The sequence below is a fragment of the Euleptes europaea genome, chromosome 13, assembly GCF_029931775.1.
Source record: "Euleptes europaea isolate rEulEur1 chromosome 13, rEulEur1.hap1, whole genome shotgun sequence".
In the NCBI taxonomy this organism is placed as follows: domain Eukaryota; kingdom Metazoa; phylum Chordata; class Lepidosauria; order Squamata; family Sphaerodactylidae; genus Euleptes; species Euleptes europaea.
This window is the reverse complement of record NC_079324.1, coordinates 4,866,871-4,884,469: the sequence shown is the minus strand read 5'-3', so window position 1 is coordinate 4,884,469 and position 17,599 is coordinate 4,866,871.

Below are 17,599 nucleotides of genomic sequence, written 5' to 3'. Positions count from 1 at the left end.
TGATTTTAAATGCGTATTTGATTTGTTGTTACCTGCCCGAGCCCCGCTGTAGTGTGTGTGTGTGGGGGGGGGGGGGAAGTGGGATATAAATATAAATAAAGACTCAAAAGTGGGCAGGACCATGAGAGCTGTACTCAAATCAGGATCTGAATGCAAAACCTGAAGGACCGCAGGGACACCACAGAAAGGCTCCCCCAGAGATGAGGCTGACGGAGAAGCCGCTCAGACTGTCAGGACAAAAAAAGAAGTGGAAAATATCTTGCTAATTCAAACAACATGATTCACTTTATTATCAAGGCCATGAGGTGAGTCACTGTTGCCTGGTCACGGCCCCCTGAGCCTCTGATGCAGCGGAGTTATGGCCCAGTCGGCAAGCCCAGGACATCTGGAACAAACTGGCAGAGTGACTGTCAGGCAGATGAAGAAGGAAGGAAATCGAAAAACAAATTAATACATTCTAGCCCAGCTGTCTCACTGAGTTGAAATATAGCCCACCTGACAGAAGTTTATTCTCATGGAATGAGTGACGTTGTCAGGAGCCCCCAACACACACACACTGAACAGTTTCAAACCTCACAGGGGCAAGTTCACTCCTGACTTGCGATGCCTCGCCCTACAGAATCAGCACTGTCTTGAGCCACCAGTTGCCAGTCACACAGTCAGGAGGCCCCAATCACATACTACTCCCGGACTCTCTCTCCAGCCGAGCGCAACTACGCCCAGATTGACAAAGAGGCGCTGGTGGTCATCGCAGGCGTGAAAAAATTCCACAATTTTGTCTATGGCCGGCCTTTCACCATCGTCACCAACCACAAGCAGCTCCTGTGCCTGTTCGTTCTGGATTGCCAGATACTGCAGATGCTGATGCCCCACATGCTCCAGTGGTCGATTCTCCTCAATGCCTACTCGTTCAAGCTTCAACACCGGCCCAGCCGTGGGATCAAGCATGCTGATGCCCTCGGCCATCTGCCGGTGGCTGCCTCCAACCCTGACCCCTCGCTGGCTCACAATGTCATGCTCCTGGAGACTCTGCCTGAGCCACCACTGCACGCGTCCAACATTGCCTCCCACTCCACGAAGGATCGCCTCCTCTCCCGCATTCTGAACTGGGGATGGAGGGGGTGGCCGGTAGGCCAGCAGCGGTTTGTGCCCTTCGCCACTAACCAGCACGAAATCTCAGAGCACAAGGTGGAGGCTGCAGTGGAAGAGTGGGTAAAGTGCTGCAAGACACACCAGGAGTCGCGACCTGAAATGCCACATGCCCCGGTGCAGCCATGGGAGTACACGCATGCCTGACTCCACATTGACTTTGCTGGGCTATTCTAGGGGAAGACGTTCCTGATCGTTGTCGAGTCCTACTCCAAGAGGCTGGATGTAATCCCTGTCGCATCTATGATGGCCAGAGTGGTCGTGAGAACGTTGTGGCAGGTGTTCACAACACACAGCCTGCCTGACACTGTTGGACAACAGGGCTCAGTTCACATCCACCGAGTTCCAGGAGTTTATGTCGAGGCACCTGATCCGGCATGTGACCTTGGCTCCCTTCCACCCATTGCCCAACAGGCAGGCTGAGCAAATGGTGCGGACAACTAAGGACGCCCTGGGCCGGCTAATCTACGGGGACTGGGACTTGTGGCTGGCGGACTTTTCTCCTGGCGCAGCAACTGATGCCGTGCCGGCAGGAGGCCAGTGGAGCTGCTGATGGGCCGCCACCTAAAGATTCTTCTTGACCGGATGAACCCGGACCAGACATCCGACTGTCCTCCCGGCCAGGAGACTCCAGCATCCCCCAGGTTCCTGGCGCAGGAGGAGCCAGTCTATGCCAGGAACTACGGCTCAGGGCCATCATGGGTGCCAGCAACAGTCCGCGAGGCAACGGGGCTACGAATCCTTCCCAAGGACAGCCAAGGTACCCCGAGGTCCCGACTGTGATCCCAGCCGCAGCCGCACCAGCTGCTGCCAAGAGCATGGTGGCTACCGCCCCGGAGCCATACCTCTCACAGCAAGCCCGGTCGCGTCCAAGCCACCTGAAGGACTATGAGGCAGAGAGTGAACACAGAGTGATACTTAGAGACTGACTGACTGAAACTGAGTGAATGACAGCTGGCAGCGTCGGTTACAAGTAACTGCCACCAGAAGGGAGGGGCTGATTCTACAGGAGCACAGAGCCCACTGTCAATCAAATTAGGCTTCAGCGTTCAATCCAACAGAACTTGGATCCTCTCCAGGTCCTGCGCTTGTGTGCCTTATTGGCTCTAAGGATTGCAGCCAACCAATCATGGACTTGGGGGGCGTGGCCCCAAGCAGGCATATAAGCAGGGATTTGTTGCAGAGTTCTCCAGTTCTGTTCCTGTTCACCTAATAAAGCAGTTGCTGTTGGAACTCCGTCTCCGGTCTTGTGTATTGCCCACACATACATAATAGAACTGATCTCTATCGGCTGGAGATCAGTTGTAATAGCAGGAAATCTCCAGCTAGTACCTGGAGGTTTGGTAGTCAAATACTGCCCCAAAGGAGACTGTGAAATCAAAAAATTGAGCACTTATGGCATAAAAAAGCTGTTAAGCCTATTTCAGAATTGTGCAACCTTTATCTAGATCCTTGACACTTGTAAAATACAGTGTGTAGCCAGCTAGCAAGGGAGCACTTTGCCGCTGTACAATTGTTAACAAGTATCACAATTTACAATTTTTTCACAATGAAGTGGCTTTTCAATATTTGTGGTACATAACACAACACAATAGAAATGTCGATAGAGGCCACCGACAATGGGGTTCCGGTATTTTATCCCATTTCGCATCTGCTTCTTGGGTTGTGGCGATCCTATGTTGATTGTTCCTACTGGAACTTTTGTTCCATTCGTACAGTGTATGACTTCCTGCTTCTAATGGATGTCATTTCTATTGTGTTATGTACCACAAATATTGAAAAGCCACTTTATTGTGAAAAAATTGTAAACTGTGATACTTGTTAACAATTGTACAGCGGCAAGGTGCTCCCTTTCTAGCTGGCTGTGTGTGTGTGTGTGTTAAGTGCCGTCAAGTCGCTTCCGACTCATGGCGACCCTATGAATGAAAGTCCTCCAAAATGTCCTATCTTTGACAGCCTTGCTCAGATCTTGCAAATTGAAGGCTGTGGCTTCCTTTATTGAGTCAATCCATCTCTTGTTGGATCTTCCTCTTTTCCTGCTGCCCTCAACTTTTCCTAGCATGACTGTCTTTTCCAGTGACTGATTCTACAGGAGCACAGAGCCCACTAGCAATCAAATTAGGCTCCAGCGTTCAATCCAACAGAACTTGGATCCTCTCCAGGCTCCTGCGCTTTTGTGTCCTTATTGGCTCTAAGGATTGCAGCTGCCCAATCACGGACTTGGGGGGCGTGGCCCCGAGCTGGCTACACACTGTATTTTACAAGTGTCAAGGACCTAGATAAAGAGTACCTGGAGGTTGGCAACCCTAGTTGGAACTTATACAGAAAAGGCCAGGAGAAAGCAGAGGAGCAAACTGTGAACTTGATAAAAACTCAAATCAGAGAGGAATGGGAAGGCGACCGAGTGCAACTGTGAAGACAAAGCACAAAGAGGTGGAGTTGGCCATAAGAACTGGTAAAAGACACTCAGCTCCAGAACCACAGGCTTCTGTGTGGCTGGTATAAAGAACTGAACTATTGCTTAGTTTCCCTTCCGAGCTCATTCATGTCACTGAAGAAAAAGGGGATAGGAAAGTGCTTCTATACCGGATCTTTGATTTTTCTTCCATAAAGGAAAGGATCTCTCCCTGTTACAGCAGTGGAGACCCCCCAACATACTGACTAATGTTGATTTCTGTATTTTTAGCAAGGTTTCAGTGACATGGCAGACGTGATGATCTTCCCACCCAGACCAGTGTTGCACCCAGGAGGAGAAAATGGACATGGTTTGAGGAAGTGGGGAAGGTGAGCAGGAAGAAATGGCTGAATCAGTAGGATAAGAAAAGTCTTTGACAGGGCTGACAGTGAGGACCTGTGGCAAGCCCTGAGCTGGAAGGGAGTGCCAGAGGGGATGTCAGACCTCCTAAAGGCTTTCTATAAGGAAGTGAATGCGATCCTCCAGGTAAATGGGTGGACAAGGAGTCCCATAAGCCTGGGACGAGGCTTGAGGCAGGGTGTGTCTGGCACCCTTTTTGGAAGTGGTCTCACCTGCCCCCCCCCCACTTCTCAGGCCAATCACTGAAGATATGGAGAAAATGGAGATTAAGGTGTTGAGACTCCTAGTTTGCTGTGCGGTGAAAAGCATAGAACATGCCAGCATTACCTATATTTGGACGGCAGAATGGGAAGAAGAGGCAACAGTTAGTTCTTCCAAGAAATAAATAAAAGGACAATTGGAACGTGTGGGAGGAAAAAGTGAAAGTGAAAATCAAATTATGGGCTAACTGGAGACTTAATATGTTCCAAAAAGTTAAATTCCTTAACAAGTACTGTGTTCCGGCAATCCTTGAGCCGTGGTGTCTGTGGCTGGCCTCATGGCCTTGCGGAGCCTGTGCGCCGTCGGTGCTCCTGACAGCCCAGCTACAAATCAGTGGCTGATGCAGCAGTTGCCACAACGGCATTTGCAGGTATCGTCTTGTCTGCAGCTGCTGACGAGCCCCGAGAGTAAGCCCACACAATGTTTCCTGCTGCATCACCAAGACTTAGGGTTGCCAACCTCCAGGTAGTAGCTGGAGATCTCCTGCGATTACAACTGATTTCCAGCTGATAAGAGATCATTTCACCTGGAGAAAATGGCCACTTTGGCAACTGAACTCTATGGCATTGAAGTTCCTCCCCAATACACCGCCCTCCTCAGGCTCCACCCCAAAAACCTTCCGCCAGTGGCAAAGAGGGACCTGGCAACCCTACCAAGACTGCCACACGAAGCTGCCTCCATCTCTAATGGAAAAGAGGTGCATCCAACTGTGCTTTTGCTGTTGTGGGGTCTTAGGTGGCAAAATTGAGATTATATTAACAAGGAATCAAGTCAGCGATACAGTTCCTTGTTCTGCCGCTCACAGTTCAAACATCAGTCTTTGCTGCCCTCCAGTGCTATTAAATGGAAGCAGAATTTTGCTTGGAACAGACAGACACCCCCCCCCCCCCAGCAATGTAACTTGTAAAGAGAAGCCGCAGACTCTGTGGAGAGGGACTGTCTCTTTTTGGGGCCTCTTGATACAGTCTCCTGGACCAGCAGGTTAGATTGGCCTGTTGTATAGGCCTATTGTATAGCTTCTGCCTGCAAATGGGACTGTTTTCAACTGTGAAGGCTTTTGCCAAATGTGCTGGGGTGATTTTTTTAATGCTGCAGGCCAGATTCTTTGTTTTAAAAATACTTTTAGAAAGACTGTAGTGCCATAAGCCTTTATAGGCATATAAGACATTCCATTAAAAATAAAGGACAGAAGAAGGAACTATTCAAAGTTAACTGCTGGGTTTCATCCCTTGAACAGTGATTGAGGGTCTGGGGAGCTGGATTATTGGGATGCTTTGTTCAGTACAATGGGTATGTACAGAGACAGCTTTCTTTCTTTCTTTCTTTCTTTCTTTCTTTCTTTCTTTCTTTCTTTCTTTCTTTCTTTCTTTCTTTCTTTCTTTCTTTCTATTGTCTCAGATCCTAGTCTGAAACTCAAACCACTACACTGCACTGGCTTTTTTTTTGGGGGGGGGGGGGCTGCTGTTGAACCATTGCAGGCAGCCAGGACTGGGTAATGCAAGTAGCAAATAGTTCCCCCCTTCTGGATGCACACCTTAACGTGGTGAGGGGGTTTGTGTGTGTCAGGGAAGCTGAGAGCAATACCATAAGGGGTCTAGACTCTATCAAGAGACTAAACTCCTAGCAGAGTCACTCAAGACGGAATGGTCACAGCTGAGACACCAGATGAAGATGCACCCACCCCCTTAAGGGATCAATGGCCACATCCGCAGAAGAGAACAGGCAGTTCCAATGGGATGGGGCAGAGGAATCCCTGAAGGTTAGCTACTGGGCAGCAGCAGTAGTGGAAGGTGACACTGGTGGAGGATCTTTCGTAGACAACGGCAGTGCCACTACGGCTAACCCTGGTTAGTACTGCGCAGAAGAAGGCACTGGTAAACCACTTCTGACCAACCTTTACCTTGAAAACCCTATGATGAGACAATCCAAAATGAAAAAAGATATAGTGTTGGAAGATGGGACCCCCAGGTCGGATGGCACTCAATCTGCTACTGGGGTAGAGCAGAGGACAAGTACGAGTAGTGCTGTACTTAATGATGCGATTGGACTAAAGCCAAAAGGACGTTCAGTGGTTGACATGAATAGATGCAGAAGGAAAGTCCGAAGCTGTTCGACGCATAATAATAGGAACATGGAATGTGAGAAGCATGAATCAGGGTAAGCTTGAAATTGTTAAACAAGAAATGGAATGTTTGGACATTTCAGTCCTGGGAGTAAGTGAATTAAAGTGGACTGGATTAGGACATTTTCAATCAGAAAATTACAAAGTGTTTTATTCACGGAATGACAAAAAGAGAAGAAACAGAGTTGCTTTAATAGTGAGGCAAGATGTAGCAAAGGCAGCCAGGAGCTATAATGCAAAGTCTGACCGAATAATTTCAATCAGACTTCAGGGAAAGCCTATCAACATACGCATCATTCAAGTTTATGCCCAACTACAGATGCTGATGAGGAAGAAATTGGAATTTTTTATGCTAGTGTTCAGGAAGAAACTGATCACACACCTAAACAAGATATGCTGATAATCATAGGTGATTGGATCGCAAAAGTAGGAAACAAAGCAGAATCAAATGTTGTTGGCAGATTTTGGCTAGGAGCACGAGATGAAGCAAGAGAATGACTCAGAATTCTGTGAAGACAACAATCTGTTCATTGCAAACACATGTTTCAGGCAACCAAATAGACGATCGTATACATGGACATCACCAGACGGCCAGTATAGAAATCAAATAGATTACATAATTGGAAGCAGAAAATGGAGAAGCTCTATTCTCTCGGCCAAAACAAGACCAGGAGCCGACTGCGGTACTGATCATGAATTGTTAATATCAAAAATCAAGATAAAGCTTAAGAAAAACACCAAAACATTCATAGCACCATAATACAATCTAAGCAATATTCCTGAAGAGTTTAAAGACCATGTAAGGAACAGATTTGCATTACTGAGTTCAAGTGAATGTAAACCTGAAGAACTATGGGTGGAAACTAGAGATATTATAAAGGAAGAATGTGCAAAGACTATTCCTGTAGCGAAAAGAAATGAAAAACCTCGATGGATGTCTGAGGAAACTCTTAAAATTGCCAAAGATAGACGAGAAGCAAAAGTAGGTGACAGAAACAGAATCAAGTCTAACTGCGTTTTTGACTTCCGGTGGTGCCGCTGGAGAGAGCACTCCATTTCCCCAGGCTGTCCTGGGAGAAATCCAAGTTTGCGTTATTTCTGGGGTACATAGATACCCCAATCCGACCCTTGCAAGTGGGTTGGAAAGCAGGAACTCCCTGCAGCCCGCAAACGCGGTTTGACCTCCTAGGTACTCTGAGGGGGCTTTTTTAAGCCCCTCGGAGTCCTGGACGCCGGTCCTGCGAGGGCACTAGGGAAGGACATCGCCAAAACGCAACTCTGGCCTCAAGCTCTACCCTCCACCACCTTATTACCAGCATAAGGACTACATAAAGAAAAGAACCTCACCTCTTGACACCCAAGTGAGTACAAAGAACTCTGCGTCTACTTACTGGAATATTTGAACAGACGGGGGGCTGATAAGAACATTTCTGAGACCCCCATTCCTCCTTAATTTGAACTGAAAAAGTTTGATCTGAGTTAGTCATCGGGATTAGCGACAGGACCTTTATCAAATTGATCAGCCTAAACCATAACAAAGAGTCGGAAGGATACCTTTTAGACTGACAAGAACTATCACCAATGAGAAGGTCCGAGGGAAGGGGAGGGTGATCTTTCTTCCTGATTTTCCGGCGAAAAGAATTTCCTGCCACGTTTGTAGTAAGGGAGCGCCTGGAACGGAAGACTCTCTATAACACCCTCTCTATCATCGGAACTAAAACAACAGGAAGTAGCTGTGGGACTGAATATGCGTCGCACTCGAGTTACTTTGAAATCATTCCTGAAGGAATAACCATCGAGAAGAGGCGGTAGAAGGTCCGCAGCACTTGCAACTTCCGGTATACTTCCTGATTAACCCGATCTAGAGCGTCCGAAAAAACTCACTGGTATTTTAAAACTTTAAAATGCAATTTTAAAGCCAATTTCGACTCTTCTCAAACCGAAAAAATTATTAGGCTGATGTTTGAATTATCATCTTTTAATCAGCACCTTAAAGGCCCTCTCTGTGGACATGTATTTTACCAGCTTTTTTTGAATGTAAATGTCTCGACCCCGCTCTGGCTCACTACACAGCCCTGCCTATACTAAACTAAGGGACTCTTTACAAACCTCGACCATGGAAAAAAAGTTACAGGATATGCTAACTAAACAAACTGAGGCAACAAATAAACAGTTTGAACAGATGTCTACACAGATGGCACAGTTGACTTCTATGATGACAAATCTTGGTCAAGCATCCCAAGCTATTAATCAGAAGTTGGATATGGTCACTGGAGACTTGAAAGAAGTAAAAACTCAAATGACTGTTATGAAGACAGATATGCAAGCGATGGATGTATCAATTAAGAAAGTGATGGATGAGCATAAGGACACAAAGAAAAAATTAACAAGCCAAGAAAAACAGATTGAAACAATACAAACTGATCAGATGGCGGCAAAAAATCAAATGGCAATGATGGAGATGAGAGTGAGAGAGACCAATCTTCGTATACGCAACTTTCCAGATATGATGGGAGACAATAAAGAAACTGCAATACCAAACTTGGCCTACTTATTTCAGATAGATGAACAAGAATTAAAACAAGCCATTAATAGAATATATAGGATACCATTACCTGCTAGAATGAGAAGATCTAAGCCAAGAGATTTGATGATAGTGTTCTATGACACCAGAGTTAAAGATAAGATTATGAAGATTCATTATGAAAATCCAGTGTCAGCAGGAGACTCCTCTCTTATACTACTGAAGGATATTCCAAGGCATCTACTCTCACAGAGGAATAACTACAAAGACTTTGTGTCTACACTGAAAGCTAATGGTATCAAATACCGTTGGATTATGCCACAAGGTTTGGCTTTCACCTACAAGGAAGTGAAAACGACAATTCTATCTCAAGCAGATGTGGGGAAATTTCTGAGAAAATATAAGATGGATCTTAAAGAATTACCTGGAGAGAAGGAGGAAGAAGAAGAGGAAGAAGAAGAGGTACAGGGTGCAGAAGGAGGTACCAAATTATAGACTTTTTATTTTGCTAAAAAATACTACATCATGGCAAAAGCAATTTCTTGGAATGTAAATGGACTGAATGAGAAAACTAAAAGGGCTAGAATCTTCAAATATCTACAGAAATATAAATACTCCCTAATTTGTCTACAAGAGACCCATATAGCTTCAAAGCATAAAAAATACTTGGAGAAACAGGTGCTGGGACAAGCATTTATTGCTTCAGCCAAAACTAAAACAAAGGGAGGGGTAATCTATGCCCACCCCAATCTTTGTCCAGAATTAGTATATAAAGACAATGAAGGAAGAATTGTAATTATCAGAACTAAAATATTGGGACAAAGGACAATAGTGGTTGGAATTTATGCACCCAATGAAGGGAAAAAATCCTTCTACGAAAAATTACACGATTTGATAGCCCAGCACGCAAAAGACCAAATTTTATTGATGGGCGACTTCAATGGAATTATTCTCCCATCTCTGGACAAAAAATCAAAAGCAAAAGACATCAATGATGGATGCTTGCCTAAAACTTTCTTTACCATGACTTTAGAATTAGAATTACAAGACATTTGGAGAACAATGAATACAACAGCTAAAGAATACACCTTTTATTCAGCAAGACATGATTCACACTCCAGAATTGATATGATATGGGCCAGTAAATCAATCTTCACGCAACTACGTAAAATTCATATCTTACCTAGAACTTTTTCTGATCACAATCCTGTTACTTTTGATTGGAACAATAAACAAGCATTTAGATGGCGAATGAATGATAAACTTTTAAAAGACAACAAGATACAAAAGGAATTACAGGCTTTAATGAAAGACTTTTTTGAAATTAACCTTAATGGGGAAACTTCTTTGAATGCAGTTTGGGATGCATTCAAAGCTGTTCTGAGAGGTTTTATGATACAGAAACATTCGGCCTGGAAGAAGACTCAATTGCAATTTATAAACAATATACTCTGGAACCTACAAAATTTGGAGCAGAAATTGGTAACGGTAACACAGGAAGAGGAGAAAAGAGAAATTCAAATAAAGATTTCTGCATCTAAACACCAATTAAATTTGGTAATAATGGAGGAAATGAATAAAAATCTGAAACTTGCTAAACAAAAGTATTTTGAATATGCAAATAAACCAGGAAAATTTTTAGCAACACAACTGAAGGACTCATTTCAAAAGAAGATTATAACAAAAATCCAAACTGTTAAAGGACCAGTTTATTCAACTTCAGAAATTCAGAAAGAATTTGTTTCATTCTACTCTAAGTTATATCAGAAAGAAAATACTCCAAAACAGAAAATAGATAAATTTCTAAACTCAATACAGATGAAAGCTTTGTCAATGACCCAGAGAGAATGTATTGAAGCTCCAGTAACAAGGGAAGAAATACAAGAAGCAATACTGAGACAAAAAACGGATAAAACACCTGGACCAGATGGAATTACTGCACTATTTTATAGAACATTTAGTGACAATTTAGTTGGATTTTTTGGCTCACTTTACAATGCAATTTTGGACGAGGGAACATCCCCGGAGACTTGGTCACATGCATTTATATCATTGATACCCAAAGAAGGAAGAGATCCAGAAAAAACATCTAATTACAGACCTATATCGCTGTTAAATGTGGACTACAAAATTTTTGCTTCGGTTTTGGCATGTAGGATAAAACAATTTATTAAGGATCTTATACACGAGGACCAAGCAGGTTTTATACCAGGAAGGCAAATAAAAGACAATGTAAGAATTTTACTAGACTCACTGGAATATTATGACCAGAATATTCAACAAACTGCGGCTTTTGTATTTTTGGATGCAGAAAAAGCCTTTGATATGGTCTCTTGGAACTTTTTGAAACGGATTTTGGTTAAATTGAATTTTGGAGATCGTTTTCAGAAAGGTATATCGGCTATTTATACCTCCCAACAAGCTAAAATTTTGGTTAATGAATCAATGTCAGATAATTGCCAAATCACGAAAGGGACTAGACAGGGATGTCCCTTGTCTCCACTTTTATTTTTGTTGGTGTTGGAACCGCTATGTGTGAAACTAAGAAGTATGGAGGACATCCGCGGGTTAAGAATTAAAAAACATGAATTTAAGTTGAGAGCATTCGCGGATGACCTACTGCTAATTTTGGAAAATCCAACACAGTCAATGAATATACTTCAGGAGACTTTGGACGATTTTGGAAAAGTATCAGGCTTTAAAGTGAATCAAGAAAAAACAAAGATAATATATAAAAATTTATCGGAAACACAGCAACAGGAATTTATATCATATACTGGCTGGGAGAAAGCTAACAAAGTTAAATACCTGGGAATTTGGATTACTGCAAAGAATAAAGATCTGATAACCAACAATTACCTCAAGTTATGGGGTAAGATTAAAACTGATATGATTATATGGTCAAACAAAAAATTGTCACTAATGGGACGTATTTCAACGATCCAAATGAATGTCTTACCGAGGATGCTCTTCTTATTCCAAAATTTACCAATAATATCACAAACTAAATATTTTGAAACTTGGAGGAAAGACATTTCAAACTTCATCTGGCAAGGGAAAAAACCAAGGACTGCTTATAAATATTTGGTGGATCTAAAAACTAGAGGAGGTTTAGCACTGCCTAATTTTCAACTCTATGCTGAAGCGGTAGCTTTAGTATGGCTAAAAGACTGGATGAACTTGTCAAATATACGTTTATTAGACTTGGAAGGTTATAATAACTTAAGTGGATGGCATGGTTATTTGTGGTATGATAAAATTAAATTACAAGCAACATTTCGTAATCATATAATCAGGTCCTCTTTACTTCGTATCTGGATGAGATATAAACATATTTTGGAACCAGAAACACCGATGTGGATATCGCCTCAAGAAATGCTAACTTTGCGCCCACTTAGACCAGACAAATTTATTACTTATCAAGATCTAATTAATTGGGAAGGAAAGAAATGCTCACTAAAAGACTTTCAACTTCTTAAGGATGACTTACAATGGCTCCAATACTACCAAATCAAATCAGTTTTTGTACAAGATGCTAAAAAAGGTTTCTCTAAAGAAAAATCTTCTTTTCAAAGGATTTTACTAGATAATAATACAAAACTGATTTCTAAAATGTATAATCTCCTTTTAACAATATATTGTGAGCAGGATACGATTAAACCAACTATGATCGATTGGGCTCAAAATGTGGGACATGATATTGTTTTAAATAAATGGGAAAGATTATGGTCCAAAGATCTAAAAGGAATAAAAGCACAGTCAGTGCGAGAAAACATTTATAAAATGATGTATAGATGGTATTTAACACCCAAGAAAATTGCAAAGATTTATAAAACGATGTCCCCTACTTGTTGGAAATGTAACAAAGAAATTGGTTCCTTTTATCACATGTGGTGGACCTGTGACAAAGCCAAAGACTTCTGGGACATGATCTCTAATGAATTGAGATTAATACTACAAAAGAATATACCCAAAACACCAGAAATGATGCTACTGAGTATGATTCCAGACGACTTAGCAATACAAAGAACTTTTTTGATTTATGCCACAACAGCTGCGAGACTGCTTTATGCAGCGAAATGGAAAGGGCCAGAAACTCCTGAGAAAAAAGACTGGATTGTTAAAATGTTTGAAGTGGCAGAAATGGCAAAACTCACAGCTATTCTAAATGAAGAAAATGACGTTCGGTTTTTGGGGGAATGGGGGGCGTGGATGCATTATTGTGAATATGAGTTAAAAATGGGAAGAATGGAAGAATACTTTCTAATCTGATCCAGAGGATTATTTCTGATCTTTTTTATAATGATTAAGTATAAGTATATTTACTAACAGATTATGGTTTTTTTTTTCTATATATGGTATTGATAGTTTATTAAGATTAGATTACCTACGACGGGATGAACTTTTTATTAAGAGGCAGATAGAGGTGAAGGGGAAGTCAAAAAACTTTTCCATTTTTCTTTTTTCTTTTTTTATTATATGATATGGAACTATAACAACTTTAAGTTAGAATTGAAATTTGATATTGTTATAGATGTTGTTCAATGTAATGGAAAACTTTTAGTATAAAACCTAATAAAATTTATATAAAAAAAAGAATCAAGTCTAACTGCAATGTTTCGACTCGCACGTAGAGACAAAGAGACCTATTATAATAACCAGCGTAAAGAAATAGAAGAGAACAACAAAAAAGGAAGAACAAGAGATCTGTTCCACAAGATCCAAGAAATCAAAGGGAAATTTAAAGCACGGTTAGGCATGCTGAATGATCAGCATGGAAATACATTAACTGAACAGGACAAAATAAAGAAAAGGTGGGAACAATACACTGAACAACTAAACAGAAGAGATGAAAGGATAACAGATTCTTTCCAAGAAGAATCTTTTGAAGAAGAACCTATAGTTTTAGAAAGTGAAGTGAAAGCTGCACTGAGAGCAATCAAGAGAAACAAATCACCAGGAGCAGATGGGATATCAATAGAGGTTTTCCAAGCCACAGAAACGGAGTCCATCAAAACCTTGACAAGAATATGCCAACAGATATGGAAAAAAACAACAATGGCCCACACTGGAAACGATCCATTTACATACCAATTCCCAAGAAGGGAGATATCAAATATTGCAGCAACTATCGGACCATCGCATTAATTTCTCAAGCAACTAAAGTGATCCTCAAAATCTTACAGGAAAGGCTGTTACCATATATGGAACAAGAAATGCCTGATGTTCAAGCTGGTTTCAGAAAAGGAAGAGGCACTAGAGATCATATTGCAAATATACACTGGTTACTGCAGCATACGAGAGAATTTCAGAAGAAAATCAGCTTGTGTTTCATAGATTACAGCAAAGCTTTTGACTGTGTGGATCATGAAAAGGTACGGCTGGTTTTAAAGGAAATGGGTGTGCCACTACATCTGACCGTTTTGATGCGCAACCTGTACTCTGGACAAGAGGCCACAGTTAGAACAGAATATGGAGAAACTGAATGGTTTCCAAATATTGTCGAAAGCTTTCACAGTCAGAGTTCATTGGTTCTTGTAGGTTATCCGGGCTGTGTGACCGTGGTCTTGGTATTTTCTTTCCTGACGTTTTGCCAGCAGCTGTGGCAGGCATCTTCAGAGGAGTAACACTGAAGATGCCTGCCACAGCTGCTGGCGAAACATCAGGAAAGAAAATACCAAGACCACGGTCACACAGCCCGGATAACCTACAAGAACCAATGAATGGTTTCCAGTTGGCAAAGGAGTCAGACAAGGTGTAAGCTCTAGTCCCGTGATAATCCCATAAACAGACATCAGCAGACAGGCAGTCCAAAGAGAGTTGATTTATTGGAAAATCCACAGGTTAACAGAAGCCAGGAGTCAAATGGACACTAGTGAAATCTATGGGAACAGTACAGGGCATATATGGAAGAGCAAAGGGCAAATCGGGGTAGATCTGGATACCATGGCAACCCCCCCCCCAGGAGCTGTCAGGAGACTTCCCACAGAGAGCAGTCTAAACACACTGTTTACAGGACACAGAGTTGGCCAAGGCCAACATCTGGAAAAACCACAACATTCCTTTCTCAGACCATGTCTGACATACTGCCCCCCCAAGGCCCCCCCCTTCATTTCCCGGGAGCTGGCTTGTGAGGATAGGCAGCATGGAATTCGCGGACCAGGCGAGGGGCGGAAACATAGCGAGAACGCACCCACTAATCCTGAGCAGAACTGAAGTGCTTCCAGTGGACCAGATATTGGAGGGAACCATGGTGGATATGCGAGTCCAGGATTTTTGTGACTTCAAAATGCTCCTCCCCCCCACCATCACAGGTGCTGCAGGCTGTGGTTCAGGATGCCACTCCAGGGAGGGAACATGTGGTTTAAATAGACTGACATGAAACACGGGATGAATTCTCCTTAGAGATTTGGGGAGTGAGAGTTCTACAGTCACCGGGTTGATAATCCGGGAGATGGGGAACGGAACCCACATACTTGGCACTGAGTTTGCCGCACAGGCGGGTTGATCGTAGATTCTTGGTGGACAAATAAACCAAATCCCCCACCCCGTACTCTTTACCCGGCGAACGGTGTTTGTCAGCTTGAGCCTTATATTTACGTTTGGCTCGTTCCAGATTTTTTATCAGCCACGGCCAGGTTGTCTGAATCGTGTGCACCCAGTCGGCCACATCTCCACCTCCCTCCTCCCCTGACATACCAATATGGCAGATGGGGCTGAAGTCTTGTCCATACACCATACACAGCTTGAAAAGGGCTAAACCCACTGGACTGGTGCACAGCATTATTGTAAGCGTATTCAGCAAAGGGCAACAGTCCTACCCAATCATCTTGGTGGTATTTAACATAACAGCAAGTAGCACTCTTAACACAGCATTCACCCGTTTCGTTTGGCCATCTGTTTGGGATGGAAAGCGCTTGACAGTCCTTGTTTCACCCCAGCCAATTTTAGGAAAGCTTTCCAGAACTTAGCCACATATGTGCTCCCGCGGTCGCTCACTACCTTGCACGGAAAACTGTGCAATCGGAAAAACATGTGACACAAAGAGGCGGGCCAATTTTGGGGCGGAAGGGATACCTGTGCAAGGTACAAGATGCACCTGTTTCAAAAACAGATCCGTGATTGCCCAAAGTACAGTTTTCCCCTCACTGAGGGGTAGATCAGTCATAAAATCCATTGCGCTTACCTCCCAGGGTCTAGTGGGGGTTTCCAAAGGTTGCAACAGTCCAGACGGCTTGCCCTGGGGTCTCTTGGTAGCAGCGCACACTGGGCAACTGCGGACAAACGAATCCACGTCTGATCGCATGCCTGCCCACCAAAACTGTCTCCTCAGCAAATGTAGCGTTTTGAGAAACCGAAAGTGTTTTGCAGTCTTAGTTCCATGAACAGACCCAAAACCTCCCCCCGCAGTATCTTAGGAACATACAACTTTAAACCTTTGTGCCAATAACCTCCGCGTTCAATCAGAAAAGCCGGGAGGGTTTGGGCAGAGAGCTCTACTTGGCAACTGCGATTGAGAGTTTCCTTGAAGGAATCAGTAAGCCCCTCCACTTCCAGCCCCTTGGGAACCGTGCTGACGGGCATCTCGGAGGACAGTGTCTCTCAGTGTTACTCCTCTGAAGATGCCTGCCACAGCTGCTGGCGAAACGTCAGGAAAGAAAATACCAAGACTACGTTCACACAGCCTGGATAACCTACAAGAACTGATGAACTCTGACCGTGAAAGCCTTCGACAATATTGTCTAAATAAATCAACTCTGCATGACCAAACTCTTGCCTGTTCATGTGTGCGCAGCGTTTCCTGTTCTGCGATTTATTTCAAAACCTGCAAAGTCAATGAGGAGGAAGCCTGCTGGCTTTGCACTGATGGTTTTAAAAAAATTACTTTTTCTCAACAGAACAACACAGTCCTTTTCCTACACGGTTTGATTCCCAATGGAGCAAATTTCCCTGGAAAATTTCAGATGAGAAAAACAGAACAAGGAGGTAAGTCTCTCTCCTCCCCCCCCCATCATGGTCCCCACTGGAATTGGGGCCCTGGGGTGTGATTTGCAAAGAAAAATGTATTGTTGAGCTCTTCCTTTCTAATTTTGCTCAACTAGCCCACTCCAGGTGTACCCATCCTCTACATTTTGGGGGCCCTGAAGCTTGAAGTGTCACAACCAGCAACAATAGGGCAACCTCCAACAAGGTCAAAAGGACCATGCTGTCCTTGCAAGGACCTTGAGGCCCAAATGGTGGAGAACAGGGTGGTGGGGTGGAGTCCTTGAAAATGGGCCATAGAATGAGCCCCTTCCCACCAGCAACAAGGTCTAGGTAACTGCTGTTATCTTCTTCAATGGGGTTGTTCTATGGCAGATCACCACAACTTAAAATAAATCAACTACTACATCTGTCAGATAAGGCTTCTGACAGCTCCGGTCCCAAACAAGATGGTTTCCCCGCAAACAAGATGAGGTTCTCCGTGCACTCCTCCCCCCCCCCGTTTTGCACACGAACTCCGGCCAGGGATTTACATTTGTATTGGGACCCGCCCGTGTAAATGTTCCATCTGATATCGGGTCCTATGCACAAAGCCGGGAGCTCGGCCGTCTCCTCCACTGATTGCTTTTAAGGGTTTTTGTTTCAGTTTTATTTAAGTCGTTACCGGCAGGAAACGACTACATTGTCTCTTTGTTCCTATAACCCTATTGTATCAGTCCTATATATGTATCCTCTCCACCCCAGT